Below are 7,904 nucleotides of genomic sequence, written 5' to 3' on the forward strand. Positions count from 1 at the left end.
GTCCGTTTGAACTTTTATTTGGGAGAAGGGTGAAAGGGCCCCTTGATTTGATCAAACAAAATTGGGAGCAGATCACCCAGGATGACCCACAAGACGTTGTGACATACATAGACACCTTGATGAATGACCTAAAGAGAAACCTAGACCTAGCAGCAGAAAACCTGCAAGCTCAGAAGGTCAGACAGAAAACATGGTATGACCACAAAGCTAGAGAGAGGCACTTTGACCCAGGGGAGGAAGTGCTTTGGCTTAGGCCCTGCAGAGAGAACAAACTGCAGCTCAAATGGGCAGGACCATATAGGGTCATTTCCAAGATGTCAGACCTCAACTACCTTATAGAGCAGGAGGAGAACCAAGCAAGGAGGGTGGTTCATGTGAATGCCCTAAAACCCTACTACAGAGGGGAACAGAGGGTTTTATTTGCGATAAAGGCAGCTGAGAGTGAGGAAGCTGAATTACCCTTCTGGGAGGGTAGAGGGGAAGTAAAATACAACCCAGATGAGGTAAAGATCAGTCCTGCACTCACCCAAGACCAGCAGCAAGAGCTAAAAATGCTGCTCATCAAATATAAAAAGGTGTTTTCCAATAAGCCGGGGATAGTGAAGGGAGTGATGCATCGGATCCACACAGGGGATGCACCCCCGCAAGCAGTATCCCCATACCGAGTGACGGGACCCTATAGGGACAAGGTGCGGAAGGAGCTGGACGAGATGCTTAGGGAGAACATAATCGTCCCCTCTTCTAGTCCTTGGTCCTCTCCGATAGTCCTAGTGGACAAGCCTGATGGGAGCATTAGGTTTTGTGTCGATTACAGGAAATTAAACCGCGTAACCACTCCTGATGCCTACCCAATGCCCAGGCTAGACAACCTGATTGAAACCATAGGGGGTTGTCGGTTCATTTCCTCATTGGACCTGGTAAAGGGATATTGGCAATTAAGAATTGATCCCAGGGATCAAGAAAAGACCGCCTTTTGCAGCCCTTTTGGTCTCTATGAGTTTAGAGTTCTGAGCTTTGGTCTCAGAAATGCACCAGCCACATTCCAAAGGCTGATGGACCAGACCTTAGCAGGGCTCAGTGACTTTACTGTGGCCTACATTGACGACATAGGGATCTTCAGCAATACCTGGGAAGATCACCTGAAACACCTGGAGTTAGTGCTGCAGAGGTTAAGTGCAGCAGGGCTAACAGTAAAGGCGAGCAAGTGTCAGCTGGGTAGCCCAGAAATAAAATATTTGGGTCACATGGTAGGGGGAGGAGTGATCAAACCCCTAGAGGCCAAGATAGAAGCAGTTCGTGATTGGCCTAGACCCAACACCAAGAAAAAAGTCAAATCATTTCTTGGGTTGGTGGGCTACTACAGAAAGTTCATCCCGAGGTTTAGCGAGATTGCGGCTCCGCTGACCGATCTGACGAGGAAGAAGACTGATGACCACATCCCGTGGACCAGCAACTGTGAGGAGGCGTTCCAGAGGTTGAAGGAGGCCCTCATCAACTATCCAGTGCTGCGTGCTCCAGACTTCGACCGGGAGTTCATCATCTACACCGATGCGTCTAACAGCGGGGTAGGAGCAGTTCTTTGCCAGGAGGATGAAAATGGTGACCAGCATCCAGTGTCCTACCTGAGTAGGAAACTCCAGAAAGGTGAGAGACATTTGGCAACCGTGGAAAAGGAGTGCCTGGCCATAGTCTACGCGATCCAGAAGACCAAGCCTTACATCTGGGGAAGACATTTTACTCTGTGCACTGACCATTCACCACTGCAATGGTTAAAGACAATGAAAACCCACAATAGTAAACTTATGAGGTGGGCTTTAAACCTGCAAGACTATGACTTTGAAGTGAAGGTGGTCAGAGGGTCAGTGAACTGTGTTGCTGACGCCTTATCAAGAAGACCCGAAGAATGAAGACGGCGAAAGAAACATGGACTATGTATATATTTTGATGACAAAAAGTTAAATGTACCTGTTTATTAAACATGATTGGTTTGTATGAATAAAGGTAATTTGATGTATTGTAAATGGTAAATGTTTATCCTAGAGTAAGTATGGTATTGGATGTCATTGTATAAATGTTTTTGTATGTTTTGGAACCAGGTTGTTTTTTGGAGAAAAGCACCTTAGCTTTCCCCCTACAAAACAACTTATAAAGAGGGGAGGTGTTACATACAGCACTGATGTTACCTGTCTGTCATGGGTTTGGAGGGAAAGTTCCATCCTATGGGGAGTGGAAGGCGGGACATCAGGAGGAGGGGCTGTACTGTATATATATGGGGATCCTGTGTGGAGAAGTTTAGAAGCTGAAGGAGAAGCTGGAGGAGAGCTGAGAGAAGAAGCTGGTGTGGGAGTCTGTGTGTCAGACAGGGTACTACTGTGTGTCAGTCAGTACCAACCTGATAGGTTCAGGTGTCTGTAGGGTTAGCCAGAACTGATAGGTTCAGGGTCTGTGCTTTATGTAGAGTGTTCTGTGTGAACCAAACTGTGTGTATGTATGATTGAGACTAAGCCACGTTACTGTATCTTATTCACCTGATCATTTTATTTTCCCTGTGTGTTATGTAAATAAACCTTGTTCTTTTATTTGGTTAAAAATCCATCCCTGGTCTGTGTGACTTCTTATAGGGAATGGTTGGTGGCAGCTTAGCGAAACTGTGGCATATCCCAGTAGGTCTGGGTTTGTCACACATGGTTGCTTATAGCCCTGAAAGCAGGGAGAAGCGAGGTAGGAGGAGATATGTTGGGTGAGATTAACACAAGGGCATCCTGATTCTTTTTGTGTACTAGTCTCACATAACTGCACTGTGCAAAGAGAATATTAGGAAGCAGCCATAATCTGATATCTGGTGGCATAGTAGCGTAATGCTTCTTCAAACTCTACAAAAGGCAAGAAGAAAAGAGATTCAGTATGGAAAGCAGTGACAAAGAGGAGGGAAAAAGGCAAAACGACTCCTTATGTCTTTCCCTGTTCCCATTTTCTTTTAAACAGATCCAACATTTTCTTTTTACATTTCTCTGCTTGATGACAAATATCTCAAACTATGTTCTATTAACAATCTCTAGGAAGAATTCCACAACATTGTCACAGCAATGGTATATTATGGCAGGGCATCCCACAAGGACAACAGGTACAAGTAAGCTAGAATGTTGGAGAAAATGTGCTCCACAAAGTTTATATGATCTGTTTGTGTTCTGCTGTGCTAAAATTTCTGTAGAAATAGCAAATACTATTATATACCAAGCTATGCATGTCACCTCAGTGCTATGCACTGCTAACAATTTGGGAAAACATCTAAATGTCACAGCAATTCATAGTACTGTAGTTAGCTCACAGGCACATTGCCACAAGCTGGAAGACTGCAGAGATTCTAAAATTAAAAAATTAGATGTATACAACTTTGGTAGAAGAAGAGATGCCTTGGCTTAAACCAGCAAAGGGCAAAGCTAACATGTCTGATTTTTCTACAAAGCTGTGTGACTTTATTTTATATACAGATTAGGAATGTACACAGCAATGTTTATCAAAATCTTTCCTTGCATTGCAGGAAACAGACTAAATAGAAACATTTGCACCTGTAAAGGGAAAAGGTTAAATATACCACCTTGTGTCAATAATCAGATTTAATCATGACATAATTGCATTTTCATGGGTCTTGGTACACTTTGTTTCTATATTCAGTTCATTTATATAATAAATGCTTGGGAAATTTTAAAAAAATCTCTGGCCCAAATGCCTCCAAAATTCTCTAGGCAGAGAAGATGGAATTCAAGAAGCTATGGATTCAATAGATTCTCCCTATCCTCAAAACAAGGGAAATAAACTAATAAAAATTCACTACCAAGTGGATTATTAATACCTACAGTCATGTGAAAAAGAAAGTACACACACTCTTTGAATTCTATGGTTTTAGGTATCAGGACAGAATAAAAATCATATGGTCCTTAGCAGGTCTAAAAATTATGTAAATACAATCTCAGATAAACAAGAATACATGACATACTACACTGTGTAATGATTTATTTTACAAAAATAAAGCCAAAGTGGAGAAGACGTGTGAAAAACTAAGTACACCCTTACTGCTTCCATAGGAATTAAGAGGCTAAGTAGCAGCCAGGTGCTATAAACCAAATGCCAAGTGAGACCACCTCTAAAAAAGCTGAAGTTTTTGCAGTTTGCTGGTTTGGAGCATGTGTGTGTCAACACAATGCCAAGGAGGAAACATATTAGCAATGACTGTAGAGAAGCAATTGTTACTACCCATCAATCTGGGAAGAGTTATAAGGCTATTTCCAAGCAATTTAAAGCCCATCATTCTATAGCGAGGAAGATTATTCAGAAGTGGAAAACATTCAAGACAGTCGCCAATCTTCCCAGGAGTGGATGTCCAAGCAAATTCGCCCCAAGATCAGTCTGTGCAATGCTCAGAGAAATTAAAAAAAAAACACCAAGAGTTATATCACAGACTCCACAGGCCTCAGCTAGCATGTGAAATGTTAAAGTTCATGACAGTACAAATAGAAAAAGACTGAACAAGTATCGTTTGTCTGGAAGGGTTTCCAGGAGAAAGTCTCCTCTCTCTAAAAAGAACATGACAGCACAGCTTCGGTTTGCAAAGTTGCATCTGGACAAATCACAGGTCTTTGATGTTGTTTTGATGCCATAATGCATAGCATCACATTTGGTTTGGTGAAAACCAAACACAGCATATTGGCAAAAACACCTCTTACCAACTGTCAAGCACGGTGGTGGAAGGGTGATGATTTGGGCTTGTTTTGCAGCTACAGGACCTGGGCACCTTGCAGTCATTGAGTTGACCACGAATTCCTTTGTATACCAAAGTATTCTACAGTCTAATGTGAGGCCATTTGTTTGACAGCTAAAGCCTGGCTGAAACTAGGTAATGCAAGAGGACCGTGATCCCAAGTACACCAGCAAATCTACAATAGAATGGCTGAGGAGGGAGAATATAGTACCCCTGCAAAAGAAAGCCGATGCTTTCACAACAAAGAAAGGGCTGGGAGTTGCTAAAAAAAGAATCAGGGGGTTGCAGTGTCCCAGTTAGAATCCAGACCTCAACCAGATTGAAATATGTACTGAGGCAGGACCTTAAGAAAGCTGTGCATAAACAAATGGCCACAAACGTCAATGAAGAAGCAACGTTGTAAAGAAGAGTGGGCCAAAATTCCTCCACAACCATGTGAGAGACTGATAAAGTAATACTGGGAAAAAATACTTCAAGTTATTGGTGGTACAGATGGTTCTACAAGCTACTGAATCATAAGATGTACTTAGTTTTTCACACATGGCTTCTCCATTTGGATTTATTTTGGTAAAATATATCATGACACGGTGTAGTATGTCATGCATTGTTGTTCATCTGAAGTTGTATTTACCTAATTTTCAGACCTGCTAAGGATCAGATGGTTTTTATTATATCGTGATCCTGAAAACCATAGAATTAAAAGAGGGTGCATTTTCTTTTTCACATGACTGTATGCTCACTTTCACATGAAGACAGTAATTAGTCTGGCTTTGGGCACACTCTTATTATGGGTTGCCAACCTGGACCAGAGCAACATATGTATTTTCTGTGCCTAACTGCTGCTTTGGATACTTACTCAGACAAATCTTGACATGCTTCTTTCAAGAACACTGATGTGGTGTTTCTATACTGCAGGATCACCTCTTAATTATCAGTGTAGACTATTAGAGCCTGTTATTAGTTATGACTGTGATTTCTATCTCACCTCTCCCCCACCAAAAACAAGAACAACAGGAATCCGAGGTGGCTTCCAATATATTTTGAAAGAAGTGCACTTAGAAACAATATATTATAAATATTAAAACATAATTAAACCCATTACATTAAAACAAACCATACTTTAGAAGACATTAAAATGAAAGTTAAAAAGAATTCTACTTTAAAAAAGGGGGAAAAAACCAGCACTTCTTTTAAAGCCTAGTCCCAGTATTCAGACAATTGCCAAAGGTCTGCTAAATAAGGTTCCTCGGTGCTAGCCGAAGGGCATCAAGGAGATAAGCGACCTTGCCTTCCTTGATAAGCCTGGGAGTGGCCACTCTCTCCTGTTCTCACCAAACACACCTCTGAAACTGAGTCAGACTGAGAGAATTTTATTTGTATTCTCGAAGGCTTTTACAGCTGGTATCTGGTGGTTGTTGTAGGTTTTTCGGGCTGTTTGGCTGTGTTCCGAAGGACATTAAGGAGATGAGCAACCTTCAGAATTTTATTTATTTATTTTATTAGACTTCTATACCACCCATCTAGAACATGTCTACTCTGGGCAGTTTACACAAAATTCAAAACCCCAAGATACAAATATAATAAATGAAAGCATAAATGCTTTTAAAAATACTCTCCTGCAGATTTCAAAGGTTGGGCAGACTGTATCGGAGAATACAGTCTTTCAGATAGCTTGCACCCTGATCACATAAGGATTTATGGGTCATAACCAGACAACCCGAAGAGGGAACATTCAGCCGATCACTTTGGATCCCAAATGATCATTTCCTCTAGGTAATCTTTTATAGAAGAGTAAACAGTAGCTTTTATTTATTAATTAGATTTCTAACCTGTCTTCTGGTCCAAATATGGTCCCCAATGAACTGTACAAAAAAGAAAACTAAACAATTTCAGAACAAATAAAAGCCAGGTGGAACAAAATACTTACACCCTCCTCCAAACTAAGCAAAGAAGGATTGCGGTCTGATTTTCTTGGGGAGGAACTCTGCAAACCATTGTGCTGCCACAGAGATTGCCCTATCCCACCTTCCCACCCACCAGCTTAATATTTTTGGGAAGTGGAACATACACCACAGCCCCTAAAGAAGACAGCAAACTAGAAGCAGGAGAGAGCCTTCAGCTGAGTGTCTGAGTTGTCTCCTAAGGAGGCTGAAACCTTCCCCCCCCCTCTTCTAACTCCCATAGCAGCTGTTACATATTTGGCCAAGTTGCAAAACACATCATTTTATCAGCTTTCTATGAAAGATATAGCTAGAAGATATTTGCCTTTAATTTATGTGATGCAAATATATGCAGGTAAGGCTATATAGCTCAGTGGTAGATCGTATGGTTTGCATGTGGAAGGTCACAGGTAGATCTAAGGAAACAATCTTGCTGGAAACCCCACGGTGTCATAGTCAGTCAGTGTAGACAATACTAAGCTACGTCTGACTCAGTATTCCCAGAGAGAAGGGGGGGGGCGGGGAGAAAAAAAGGGAAAAATTACGGCAAGACCTGTATCCTTCTCAAAGCACAGAAATTCAGGCCGCAAGTCCCCCCACTCTCTCAAAAGATGGCCATGCTAATGGATTTTTCGTACCTCAACTTCCTCCCCAGCTAAATACAATATTTAGCTGCTCTTATCCCTACATAGCCCATCATTAGTCATCTAAAAGAAACAAAGTGAAACAGGCTGTGTGTCAACATACTGTATACAAACAGATTTGCCTCATGATGCAATCCAGTTATATAAACTTTATTAGCTCAATCCAACTCATCCATATTGTGTTTAATGGACACAAGCCTTAGGTAAGCAGAGGTTTATGATCTATAAAGCCCTATACGGCAGGTCCAGTTGTCTGAAGGACCATGTTTCCCTGTCGGAAACTTTTCAGCTCCTATGATCTCGAAGTCTAGCCCTTCTCTCAATCCCACTGCCCACAGAGACTCATCAGGCGGGAATATGAGAGCACCTTCTCTGTGGCTACTCTCAGGTTATGGAATGCTCTTCCTCTGGAGGTTAGGTTGGCCCCTTCCCTCCTTTACTTACAGCATCAGATAGACATTTCTTTTAAAGCTAGACTCACCCTAAGATCATGGTCATTAAGTGTATTTTTAAAGGTTCCTGCACTGTTTTATGTATCATCATATGTTTGGTTTTTAAAAT

This window comes from Pogona vitticeps, chromosome 1 (genome assembly GCF_051106095.1).
Source record: "Pogona vitticeps strain Pit_001003342236 chromosome 1, PviZW2.1, whole genome shotgun sequence".
NCBI classification, from domain to species: domain Eukaryota; kingdom Metazoa; phylum Chordata; class Lepidosauria; order Squamata; family Agamidae; genus Pogona; species Pogona vitticeps.